This window comes from Triticum dicoccoides, chromosome 3B (genome assembly GCF_002162155.2).
Source record: "Triticum dicoccoides isolate Atlit2015 ecotype Zavitan chromosome 3B, WEW_v2.0, whole genome shotgun sequence".
Taxonomy (NCBI): Eukaryota; Viridiplantae; Streptophyta; class Magnoliopsida; order Poales; family Poaceae; genus Triticum; species Triticum dicoccoides.
The window spans coordinates 770948366-770958776 of record NC_041385.1 but is presented as its reverse complement, the minus strand read 5'-3'; the positions used below and the strand labels follow the sequence as shown (position 1 = coordinate 770958776).

General features: G+C 45.1%; 1 long non-coding RNA gene across 2 annotated transcripts; it reads left to right on the top strand.

Moving 5' to 3' along the window:
• The first annotated feature begins 3509 nt into the window (after nucleotides 1-3509).
• Nucleotides 3510-7511, top strand: LOC119278398. Of its 2 annotated transcripts, XR_005137771.1 has the most exons (3): nucleotides 3510-4027; nucleotides 5279-5377; nucleotides 7220-7511. It is a non-coding gene; the product is annotated as an uncharacterized LOC119278398 (long non-coding RNA). The 2 variants fall into 2 exon arrangements; XR_005137770.1 differs by lacking the exon at nucleotides 7220-7511 and having other exon boundaries at nucleotides 5279-5617.
• Nucleotides 7512-10411: the final 2900 nt, after the last annotated feature.

The following is a 10411-nucleotide window of genomic DNA, read 5'->3' as shown; positions in this document are numbered from 1 at the left end:
TTTGCCACTTTGGGTAGATGCCATCCACAAGATAGTAGCCATAGTTGTACGTATGGCCATTTGCTACAAACTGCACCGGTGGCAGTTCGTCATTTGCAATCTTATTCATAGGTGGTGACCGATTAACAACGTTGATGCCATTCAAAGATCCAGGCATTCCAAAAAAGCATGCCGAATCCAAGTCTCTTGATCGGCCACCGCTTCAAGGATTATAGTGGAACCTTTTTTGCCGTGGAATTGCCCATGTCATGCCTTAGAACAACTCTTCCAACTCCAATGCATGCAATCTATTGAGCCAAGCATACCTGGGAACCCGCGAGCTTTGTTCATCTCCAAAAGCCTTGCACAGTCTTCAGCATTGGGAGATCTCAAATACTCCGGGCCAAGCACTTGCACAATTCCAACTGCAAAGCGCTTGGCACACATGATGGCGTGACTCTCAGCCATGGCCAAGTGGTTATCAACTAGATCAGCCGGAATACCGTATGCCAACATACGCAAAGCGGTTGTCACCTTCTGAAAGGTGCTATGCCCGAGCTCTCCGGCGGCATTCTTTCTTTGCTGAAAAAACCGATCATGGCTCGCTAGTTTGTCTGCAATGCGCTTGAACAACTCGGTGCTCATCCTAAACCGGCGTCGGAAGTACGACTCGGGGTACACGGGATTATCCACAAAATAGTGCCTCATCAATCTATTGTGGGCATCAATCCTTTCCCTCCAAATTTTCTTCCGACCCATAATCGAACCACCGTGCTTCGGTTTTTTATTGATGTGCATAGCTAGATCATTGCAAGATCCTCCTCCTCTTCAATATTAAATTCTTCTTCGGAAGAATCATACGACGAACTCATCTACAATGTTCAATTTAAACCAGGCAATAAAAACTACAAACAACATGCACCAAATTCATGTAAAAAAATGTGAAGTTGAAGCAATACAGACCTTGCAAGCGTTTTGTCGAACACCTTGTGGGTGCCGAGCGACAGTGGATGGCCGGACGCTGTTCGTCAGTGGAATGGCGCGCGCGAGGGGCGGTGGCGACTGGTGGGAGACGAGGAAGTGGCGGCGGCGCGGTGATAGGCCGGGGAAGCGCCAGAATGGTCGCCGGAACAAATGGGGTGATGCAGGCGGCGGCGCCAGTGCCTGGGTCGGGGTAGGTGGAAGCCGCAAGCGAGCGTTCGAGTGTGCAGCACACGGGAGCGGGCACAACAAATAAATGGTGCGTGATGGCGTTTCGGACCGTGCGTTGAACTCTTTATGCGCGCGCGCGCGGTTATTGCGCCTCCGCTGGAGCTTCCTAATTAAGCGGTTGCGTGCGCGCAAAAAAAAAATTTATAGCGTGGCGCTTATATAGCGCGGCTGTTGGAGATGCTCTTAGCAGTAGAGATTTTGGGGTTTATCTCGCACCTGATTTTTTTTGTCTCTAGATCTCCCAACACCCAAACCGGCCAGGCGCAGCAAACTCCTCGACCCCTGCCTCCCCGCTCTCTTCCTCTCGACCCGGCAAGGGTTCCACCTGTCGCAGTTCGCCCACAGGACCACCCAATCCCATCGCTCCCCGCATCGTTCTTTCATCCTCTCCCCGCGACATCCACCTCCAGCATGCTCCGCGTCACCGCCGATTCTCACTCCGACTTAGCTCGCCCATGTGTTGCTGTCGCAACAGCCAACTCCGTCAATGTCGTGCTCATCTCCCATCCGCTACGTTCTACTCCTTCCGTTCCTAAATATTTGTCTTTCTAGACATTTCAAATGACTACTACATACGGATGTATGTAGACATATTTAGAATGTAGACTTACTCATTTTGCTCCGTATGTAGTCACTTGTTGAAATGCCTAAAAAGACAAGTATTTAGGAACGGAGGGATAAGACAAGTTGAATGACGGTGACAACGAGCATTCATTGACGCCCTCGTTGGCGCTCTCATTGCAGACCTCGCCTCCCTCCTACCTCCCTCGCTGACATCCTTGCTGCCCTGCACAAAGCCCCTTCCACTATTCCTCCACGCGCATAGCCAGACTTCCTCACGGGAGGCGCGTACATGTACCATTCCTGCGGCAGCGCCCGCGCCGACCCAATTTTTGGCGCAACATCAACATGCTAGGCATGCTGCGTCTTGGACCGGCTCAACCTCCACGGTATGTGCAAGACGTTCAGGAGTGTGTTCGTGACTTTCTCTTTTAGGGTCTCTTTGATTCAAAGAATTTTCGTAGGATTTTCGAAGGATTAGAATCCTTGGAATTTTTCCTACGTCGGCCGTTTGTTTCGTAGGATTGAATCATGTAGGAATTTTTTCCTAAGAATTCATCTGTATTACATTTCACAGAAATTCTAACATCCACTCCAACCTCTTAAAGAAATCCTTTGTTTTTTCCATGACACAATCAACTCAAATCCTATAGGGATCCAGTGGACATGCCATTTCAATCCTACGTTTTTCCTATTCCTGTGTTTTTGCGATCCTATGAATCAAAGAGGCCCTTACTCAGCAAGCAATCCTTTTATTTGTTGCAATTCGTATATGTTCTGTTTCTGCTTTAATTTTAGGGCCTCATGTGCATATACATGTTGCAGATTGGTTATAGATTCATATTGCATCGGGACATGTGATGTTACAGTAACTAGCTAAGTTACTATAACTATCTCTCTCCTCATTAACTCACTGCCACATAAGCAAATTTTTTGAGTTGGACACGATATTACTACTGAAGTTATTCTCACTGTGACTAGTCTAAGGCTAGTCATAGTGGGAGTAACATAAGTAGTAACATAGATGCCACATAACAAAAAAGATGATGTGTCATGTAATTAAAGAGGAGAGAGACAAATAAAGTAACATAATATGTTACCATAACATAGCGGTTCTCAATACAAAATGAGTCTACAAAGCAATAAATGAAGACATGTATGTTACTACACCTATGACACTTCCCACTATGAAGGTAGTAACATGGACTAGTAACATACTCCCTCCGTCCTTTGAAGAGTGTACTTCCAACTTTGTTAGAAAGTTAAACCTTTTTATGTTTAACAGTATTTATACAATAATACAACAACATTTATGACATCAAATTAGTAACATTAGATTTGTGACAAAATATATTTTCATCATATACCTATTTGGTTTCACAAGCATTGATATATTTTTGCACAAACTCGGTCAAACATTAAGATAGTTTGACTCTTCAACAAAGTTGGAAGTACACTCTTTGAAGGACGGAGAGAGTATGTATGTTACTAGTATAAGTTACTCCCCACTATGACCAGCCTAAGGCTGGCTGTCAATTATTGTATGTGATTAATTAAACTTATAAAGGACGCTAGGATAGCCGCCCCTCTCAGGCCATCCACGCGGCCAACAATTGCAAATTGCGTTCAGTTTCACTTCGTTCCCTGCCTAGCCTCTGTCGCTGACGGGCGGGCCCTGGGGTCGTGGGTCCGTCGATGGGGACCCTATAGAGTCTTCCTTTTCCTTCCCCAATCCGCTGCCTCCTCTTCCCCCGACCCTCCCCCAATCCCCGCCTCCTCTCCTCCTTCCCAGTCCGTCTCCGTCGCCTCTGCACACCCTGGCCGTCGTCCCCGTCCCCAACTGGGCTGCCCATGTATGGCCACTGCTCAGCGCAGCACCACCCCGTCCTCCCTCGTCAGCCGCCGCCGGTCTTCTCGCTGGGGTGGAGGAGTAGGGGATCCCGCCAGATCTGACCTGCAGACAATGGGCGACGGCGGGGGCGCTTGATTCGATCCAGCGCCAGTGCCATGGACCGGTCCGTGCAGGAGAGAGGAGGGAGAAAGAGAGAGCAAAGAGGAGTGACGGATGACGAGAGGAGGGAGAAAGAGAGAGGAAATAGGAGAGGGAGGCTCGGCAGCGGACGGGACAGGTCGCCGGCCGGCGTCGGCCTGCGCCGGCGAGGTCGCTCGCCCAGCTGCCAAAGAGGGAAAGGCGACGGGACCGGCATCCGGGGCGGCGGCGGGACTGCAGGAACTGGCCGAGGTGGCCCTCGCCAAACAAGCGGGTGACAGCAAGGTATAGAACCGGGCACCCGTGTGATTTGTTCTCTGTTGATTTCTCCTTTTGTCTGGTCTAATTTCGTGGTCAAAACAATGGCAGATTTCTTCATTGGTTGATTTGATTTGGGGCTGATTTTCCCCTGGATTCATTCCTCTTACAGTTCCTTTACAACTTGTTGTTCATGGCTTGCTTCCAACCACAGGTGCTCCCCATGGTGAGGAACGGATGCGCTCAACGCCTTCCTTCCCAACCAGTGGCGGAGCTACAGAGAAATAATTGGGCGGGCCAGTCTATTAGGAGTTTTTTCAAAGGAGTATTAGTTAGTGCCCAGATAATTTGAAAACCAGCATAATGTTGAACCATCTCACTTTCTTTTGAAACCAAACCAATTCTTTGTTGACTGGACTTATCCGTTGCGAGTTATCTAGTACGTAAATTCCAATTTATAAAATTTCACAAACAATAATTGATTGAATAATTCATGGTACCAAATCGGTACTCTAAATTTCAGATAACTATAGCCTATAGGATTTTTGATTAGTTTGATGGAGCCTATACGGAAATTGGAATTTAGAATTTGAGATGATGCCTTGAAGTGCAATTAGGAAAAGGGAAATGTTTGCTTTAAACCGTGCCATAGTGTAAGATTTTTTGACTCTACTGTAGTGTCAAAAAACGTCTTAAATTATGGGACAGAGGAAGTAGTTTTTTAAGGGGTAGAAAGGAAACTAGGTTGTGCACAGTGCATGTGTGATTGGCTGAATCTGGAGCGTCCTGCTACGACTGATTCTGGAATTGGATGTACGCTGGGCATTCAGGCTTCGAACAGCTCACGAACGACAGGTCTCACGTGCATATTCTCACGCACGACAGGTCTCCCTTGCGCATGCAGGCTGCTGAGTGCTGACGCCTCACGACCTGGACTGGGCATGCGTAGTTTCCTTTTTCACCTTTGGACAGGGCGGGCCACGGCACGGTTTTGCCCGCACGTAGCTCCGCCGGTGTTCCCAACCAGGTGCTCCTCTATCTCTCTCTATGTGTTGTGTGATGAATGTGTGGTAGTGGGAGTGGGATAGGGAGAGGTAAAGAGAGCAAATTTCAAATGCAATGGAAGGGAACTTTCAATCTAAGTTTAAATTTTCATTGGGCATTCTGTATAAACATACATGAACATGTATATCTAATTGGATTGTTAGCTGAACATTTTCTCTAATGTACATCTCTGAAATTACTAATATGTGGGTTTCCTAAACATGATATTTGCAGATATGAGAAAGAAGAAATAGGACCAAGAAATAGGACCAAGAAAACTAGTTGCTCATATATTCATGTGTCGTGCAGAGAAGAACCTGAATGGAGAACTTGGTATGCTGAGTAATGTGCAAGTACAGAATTATCATCATAGCACAGAGAATTATCTGAATATTGTTTGGAGGATAACAATTCCTCAAATTGGCTCATTTAATTTAGACTGTACGCCCAGTTATTGTTGTCTTGGTTACTCCATTTGTCCAAACTACAAAATACATATTCTTTTCAGTCATGTATATTCGTACTGGCTTAACTAATTAATGAATTCATCAAATGCCCTTGCTTATGATAGTATCTCTTTGGCATTTTCCTCGGCATGCTTCTTTTCTAGGCTATCTATCTTTCCATACCCTGCTCTCCTTACTTATTTTATTATTAGTCGAATATAATATCAGATCACCTACCATCATTATTCCTTATTACAATCTCATAGGAAAAAAGTCTGATTAGTTGGGTATTCTTAGCTAGCATTCAAAATGGGATGCTGCGCTGCCATTAAATGAGCATAAATATAATGAGGTGCACACAAACTGGATGCTTAGATTAATGATTTAGAGTTTAGCCTGAATATAGCCAAGCAGTATTCTTCCTAGGCTGCTGTTTAAGTACCTATGCAACAATATCAGAGGGATGCAACACCTAAAATATGTAGGGTTTGTAAGCTTGGAGCAAGAGTGCAATGGAAAATGTTTATTGTGTTCTATTAAAACAGACAAGAAAGTAATTTAGTTTGGGTCATGGATTTCGAGTCGCTCGACTAGTCGCGACTAGTCTATGACTAGTCTATGAGTCGCAAAAATATGGTCGACTCAGATTAGTGTCGACTCGCGACTCTGAGTCGCGACTAGTCACAACGCAGAATCGACTTCTTCCGACTCGCTGCCCCAGAGCGACTCGCATGAGTCGCGACTCGAAAACCATGGTTTAGGTGGATTGATTAGTTATAAAAAAGTAGATGGTCCTTTGCTTGGATCTTTCGGTTTAGTCATTGCTTTTCTACTTCAAACTGACGGATTTATCTAAAGCTAAAAAAAGACAGCGGGCTTGGTTAGCTTCAAGAAGAAAAATATTTCAAAACCGTGTAGCTATAGAGAAATATTCCATGTCTATTTCCCTGATTTCCAGTCCACTTTATGAAAGCCTGCTGTAACTGTCTGCGTAAGTGGTTATATGATATGTTGAATATGTTGTGTCGGGTTAGACGGATATATTTGCTTGTCTTTGGAAATATTCACCTGTTGTGTTCTGCATTGACCTGCATTTATATTGGCAGCTCTGTTCTTATTTGTCTCTGTTCTGATAGTTTTAGGTGAGAACAGAGTATTTATAGTTGTGACATGCACTACAGGCTTTTCATAATTATTAATTCTTTAAATGTGACCGTGCCGCGGTGCCGACAGATATGTGTGCCTCAATTTAGTTGATGTGCCTACCGTGTTTCAGGCTTGTTGTTCTTTCTTAGATAATCATAAATTGACAGGTGCTTGCTTCTGTTAGTTAAAATATCTTACATTAGGATGTACTGTGTTGTGCTTTCATGTAATTGTCTTGATTTGGACAGCAACTGAACCCAGTCACTGATTAGTAGAATTAGTCATGAGATGAGGCACAGAAGAGTTGAGAGGGGCAGCCGTCGTATTTACGATGCATGAAAGTGGCATATCATTCCACTCAAGTAATTGATATATAGTACTCCCTCCGCCCATAATGTAAGACGTTTTTTGACACTACACTAGTATCAAAAAACGTCTAACATTATGGGACAGAAGGAGTAGTTGCTAATTATATTTATACTGATTGCAAGCATAATTAGCCTATTGTCTATGTAGTTTGCTGATTATACACTCTTTTCGTTCGTGTTTCACCCTCCTAAGGCATTTGATTTGTCTGCCACAGGTTGCTTTTATATCTGCTGTTTGGTCTTCGTCTATTGCTCTGCTGGCTCGTCATCTCCTCGGTTGGAGGTTGTTGTTGGTCCTGCCATTTGTTCTTGTTAGAGCCCATTGAAAATATTTGTTCTCACCTATGCTAATGCCTTTCGGTTAAACTAGGAATTATTTCATTGTTGGAAGCTTTCATCTGCATATATGCGTAAGGGGCTGTGTATTTATTTTGTTTCATTCATTTTTTGGTCTATTTATTTTGCACAGAAAACCATTTGTGGTATGCTTTGATCGGCCTTATTTAATACAGTACAGACAAAATTGGAAGTAGTAGCAAACCAGCCATGAAAATTTTGAGAGAACTATGCTAACCACAAGCAATGATATACTCCTGTCATTTTGCCATGATATTGTAGCCCACTTCCAAGACTCTATGTACTAATGTTAGCTACTTGCTTCTTTAGCTGCTCTAATTAGGAACCAATTCTCTCTGTGGTTGATCCTCTTAAAATTGTTACTATTCACTAGGGGGGGGGGGGGTAAGCAGTAGCTGTTTTTAGAGAGCACTACACACCAGAGCAGGAAGCCGAAGTCAGGAAGGAGAATGCATGTACCCTTGAGGACTGAAGAATGATGTTTAATCTTGCTTTTGTCTATGCTGCTATTCTTGGTTCAGATCCTTACTTTCGGTTCAGTTCCATGTAGTCTTATGGATAGATGGACAAGTTGGTGAAAACTGAAAACCTAATTTCGTTTAATTAATGCATGTACCGGATGGGTTAATTAATCGGTTAATTAATCATTACAACAACAACAACAAAGCCTTTAGTCCCAAGCAAGTTGGGGTAGGCTAGAGGTGAAACCCATAAGATCTCGCAACCAACTCATGGCTCTGGCACATGGATAGCAAGCTTCCATGCACCCCTGTCCATAGCTAGCTCTTCGGTGATACCCCAATCCTTCAGGTCTCTCTTAACGGACTCCTCCCACGTCAAATTCGGTCTACCCCGCCCTCTCTTGACATTCTCTGCACGCTTTAGCCATCCGCTATGCACTGGAGCTTCTGGAGGCCTGCGCTGGATATGCCCAAACCATCTCAGACAATGTTGGACAAGCTTCTCTTCAATTGGTGCTACCCCAACTCTATCTCGTATATCATCATTTCGGACTCGATCCTTCCTCGTGTGGCCACACATCCATCTCAACATACGCATCTCCGCCACACCGAACTGTTGAACATGTCGCCTTTTAGTCGGCCAACACTCAGCGCCATACAACATTGCGGGTCGAACCGCCGTCCTGTAGAACTTGCCTTTTAGCTTTTGTGGCACTCTCTTGTAGAACTTGCCTTTTAGCTTTTGTGGCACTCTCTTGTCACAGAGAATGCCAGAAGCTTGGCGCCACTTCATCCATCCGGCTTTGATCCGATGGTTCACATCTTCATCAATACCCCCATCCTCCTGCAGCATTGACCCCAAATACCGAAAGGTGTCCTTCTGAGGTACCACCTGACCATCAAGGCTAACCTCCTCCTCCTCACACCTAGTAGTACTGAAACCGCACATCATGTACTCGGTTTTAGACCTACTAAGCATAAACCCTTTCGATTCCAAGGTTTGTCTCCATAACTCTAACTTCCTATTTACCCCCGCCCGACTATCGTCAACTAGCACCACATCATCCGCAAAGAGCATACACCATGGGATATCTCCTTATATATCCCTTGTGACCTCATCCATCACCAATGCAAAAAGATAAGGGCTCAAAGCTGACCCCTGATGCAGTCCTATCTTAATCGGGAAGTCATCAGTGTCGACATCACTTGTTCGAACACTTGTCACAACATTATCGTACATGTCCTTGATGAGGGTAATGTACTTTGCTAGGACTTTGTGTTTTTCCAAGGCCCACCACATGACATTCCGCGGTATCTTATCATAGGCCTTCTCCGAGTCAATGAACACCATATGCAAGTCCTTCTTTTGCTCCCTATATCTCTCCATAAGCTGTCGTACCAAGAAAATGGCTTCCATGGTCGACCTCCCAGGCATGAAACCAAACTAGTTTTTGGTCACGCTTGTCATTCTTCTTAAGCGGTGCTCAATGACTCTCTCCCATAGCTTCATTGTATGGCTCATCAGCTTAATTCCACGGTAATTAGTACAACTCTGAACATCCCCTTGTTTTTGAAGATTGGTACTAATATACTCCGTCTCCATTCTTCTGGCATCTTGTTTGCCCGAAAAATGAGGTTGAAAAGCTTGGTTAGCCATACTATCGCTATGTCCCCGAGACTTTTCCACACCACAATGGGGATACAATCCGGGCCCATCGCCTTGCCTCCCTTCATCCTTTTTAAAGCCTCCTTGACCTCAGACTCTTGGATTCGACGCACAAAACGCATGCTGGTCTCATCAAAAGAGTCATCCAGTTCAATGGTAGAGCTTTCATTCTCCCCATTGAACAACTTGTCGAAGTACTCCCGCCATCTATGCTTAATCTCCTCGTCCTTCACCAACAGTTGGCCTGCTCCGTCCTTGATGCATTTGACTTGGCCAATATCCCTCGTCTTCCCCTCTAGGATCTTGGCCATCTTATAGATGTCCCTTTCGCCTTCCTTAGTGCCTAACCGTTGGTAGAGGTCCTCATACGCCCGACCCCTTGCTTCACCAACAGCTCACTTTGCGGCCTTCTTCGCCATCTTGTACTTCTCTATGTTGTGTGCACTCCTATGCAGGTATAGGCGTCTGAACTTTCTTCTCTTTAATCGCCTTCTGGACATCATCATTCCACCACCAGGTATCCTTATCTTTGCTTCTCCTTCCCCTGAACACTCCAAACTCCTCTGCGGCCACCTTACGAATGCAAGTCGCCATCTTCATTCAGACATTGTCCGCATCCCCTCCTTCCTTCCAAGGGCCCTCCTTAATGACCCTCTCCTTGAACGCCTGAGCTACCTCCCCCTTGAGCTTCCACCACTTCGTTCTAGCGACTTTAGCCCGCTTATCCCGCTGGACACGAATCCGAAAGTGGAAGTCAGCAACCACCAGCTTATGCTGGGGTACAACACTCTCTCCAGGTTGAAGGAAATATGCCCTAGAGGCAATAATAAAGTTATTATTTATTTCCTCATATCATGATAAATGTTTATTATTCATGCTAGAATTGTATTAACCGGAAACATAATACATGTGTGAATACATAG